Here is a 3,059-nt window from a genome sequence, read left to right as displayed (position 1 = left end):
GGGAAATACCAAGACGAGCGCAAGACCTGGCTTTGACTAGGACAAGAACTAAGGCTTTGACAATGTGTAATAAACTAGCCACGCTAGACCTACGGCAGTCTGAACTGGCCAGTTATCATGCAACGGTCAGACACAGGACGAGAAACACAGAAGGGTAATAAAGAGAAAAACTACTGAGTGATAATAGGGAACCGGTGTGAAATGATTACTGGTATGAAAATGGGCAGCAGCAGGTGAGCGAGTGAAAACTAAGTGAATCACCGGTGAGGGGAAAGCCCTAACAGGGAAACACAAGGGCGGGCGAATGACGTAGACACTGATCACGTGCCTGCCGTCAAACAACGGCGAGCACGTGCTCGACAAAACGTCAACACACCTCTACTGTCAGACAGCGACCAGACAAGACAGAAGTCACAACAAAATTAGCAATAAAACTTAGGGCGGGACTAATGTTTTTGATTAGATTACAAGTGCAAATGAATTTTGGGAAAAAATGGTGTGCACAGATAAAAAATTTATAATAATCACCGCAACACTATATAATTAATTTATAATTCAATAATAAATAATTCATTGAAATGTATGGTCTAAATTGAAGTAGAGAGTATGAATGTACTTGTATTTAAATGTGTAGTTGTGTTTTAGCAACAATGTAAAGATTCTTACGAAAATAATAATAAAATTGGAACGTAACAGACAAATGAACATTGTCTGGTGTTTTAGACTTTTATTGTATTTGTGTATACTTTATACATTCTTTACTTGACTGTCACTTGTTTTTACTTTACTCTTCACCTGTTTTTATTTTATTTTATAGCCTACTTGTTAAATATTGCCCTTATTTTGTCTTTTTTCACTACTGTGTTGTGTTGTATTTTTTGCACTACTAAAAACTTTTTTAACTTTTATGGAAAAAAGGCAAAAATACTTGACTTTCAACAAATACAGTACAGTACAAATACTTATTAACTGTATATGCAAGCGCTTGTGTTTTGTGTGCATTTTGTATCATTTATTTATTTTTTGTTGTTGTTGGTTTATGTTTGAAAAACGACTTTATTACGTTTAATTCATGTCATGCATTTCTCTAAAAACTGTAGAACAAAAAAGTGACGGTAACAAATAGAATTCCAGTTCCGGCGTGTAATTGGTTGGATCTTCTACTTGAACGCATACACGCCCACACTGACCACATGACGTCACTGTTGAGTCTCATGATACTGATTAGACTAGAAAGGCATGTGAGTCTCGTTCAGCAATCAGAAGAAAGCGGATGCAAAGCGCAGTTACAGGTAGGCTACTGTGCACTCAGGCCCGTCGCGACAAGGCAAGCAAACCAAGCAATTGCTTGGGGCCCCGAGCTGGCCTGGGGCCCAAAGACAACAACTGGTTAAGAATAAAATGCAACGACAAACTGAGCGCCCCTTTGACAGTCAATGCAGTAAAGTGCAATGACACTTTTATTGGGATCCCCCTCAAGGGGCCCCTTTCGTGATCTCTGCTGCCGGCAAAAACAAAACCTCCGTCGGCAGTCATGAAGCGGAATTATGCTTCAGGATCCCAAAAAAGAAAGAAGAGAAAGGAAGAGGAGGATAAGAATAAACAAGATAGTGGTAAGTGATAAATTACACTGGATAAAATAGCTCTTCTTGTCTTGGTGTCATTTTGCAGCAGGTAGGCTTGCAAAAATATGTTAGCTAACGTTACCTGTAACCTGCCTGACGGCAAATGCTGCTTGTAACGAACAGTTAGTGCAACTTCGGACGGAATATGGTTACATACTACTGTAATATGTTTTTTAACGGGATAAGGAAGATGCAGATCTGTTCCAGAATCACTGTTTATCGTATTTAATGACATGACATTGCTATAGCTTTGTAATAGGTTTTGATGAAAGTGGCATAACGTTAGCATGCTATACTAACTATTCCACCGTGATGATCTATTTACCAAATGGGGGTGTTAGGAAAACCACACAATAAATTCCGTGCATCAAACATTAGCTTGGGATGTTTTTAAGCATTAGTAACCCTTAACAAAGTGTTAGGAATATCTGGTCGTCTATCTATGTAATGTTTATAGATATTTTAAAATGGTTTCTTAAAGGTTTACAAAAAATGTTTAATCATTACCCGATACCTAATATATTATATGATAGATATAATGTGTGTTACAATAAACTGTTAATTTACAGCACTACTAATAATTAGTAAACATATAATTATAATTTCATTGTTTGTTAACAGTAAAAAGACTGTTTGCTAACAGTTAAATGACAGTAAACTAAATATTAATTAACTATCAATTTACCATCTATTAATGATTGTTATTATTAAGTGTTACCATCTTTTCTTTCTCCCTCAAGGTGCTTTGCTTAAATTTCTCAGCCCTCAGGCTCTTCCTAAGGAGACCTCCACTGATGAAGGTAGAGTGAATTTCTCTCACTGAGCTGAGCTGTTAATAGTGACCTCTTTCAATATGCTAACAGTGAAATTGTAAAACGTACTTCACAGGTAATTTCAGATTTTTTTTTTCAATTATTTTCCCAGCTACACCATCAACTTCATCCTCAACATCAGATGCATCACTTCTCAGTGCTGATGTTTCCTCTATAGCACAAGGTACCACCACAAGCTCTAGAATTACAGCTGATATCCTGCACAGCCCAGAGTTTAAACTGATAAGTGTGTGCTGTCATATTGTTAGAAAAACAACAGTGCAAATCACTATTGAATTCCCACCAAACTGTGTAAATACCAGTCACTTTAGCCCATGGATATTTCAGAATGTTTAATATACAGTAGTGCCTGTCAAATTTCTAGGTGTCAGACACTCAGTGATGAATTCTGTACCTCGACAGATGGATTATATTGATAAAAACATTATTTTTCCCCAGCTACACCGTCAATAGCATCTCTCACAGTGGAAGACACTGCATCCAGAACAGAAATTTTCAATGTATATTTGATTTTATGGTACAGTGGTGTTTTTTGTTATGCACATTATATGCAACAGCAGTATTTGCACTGTAATTTTATTTTATTTATGCACAGTATATG

The 3,059-nt window shown here is 36.7% G+C and overlaps 1 long non-coding RNA gene across 1 annotated transcript; it reads left to right on the top strand.

Moving 5' to 3' along the window:
* Positions 1-1,409: 1,409 nt before the first annotated feature.
* On the top strand, positions 1,410-2,736 carry LOC306896397. The gene is made up of 3 exons (XR_013786907.1): positions 1,410-1,613; positions 2,366-2,425; positions 2,550-2,736. It is a non-coding gene; the product is annotated as an uncharacterized lncRNA (long non-coding RNA).
* The last annotated feature ends 323 nt before the right edge of the window (positions 2,737-3,059 follow it).

Source organism: Barbatula barbatula (assembly GCF_947034865.1).
Source record: "Barbatula barbatula genome assembly, chromosome: 7".
Classification (NCBI taxonomy): domain Eukaryota; kingdom Metazoa; phylum Chordata; class Actinopteri; order Cypriniformes; family Nemacheilidae; genus Barbatula; species Barbatula barbatula.
The sequence above is the reverse complement of the archived record's forward strand: the minus strand, read 5'-3'. Positions and strand labels throughout refer to the sequence as shown.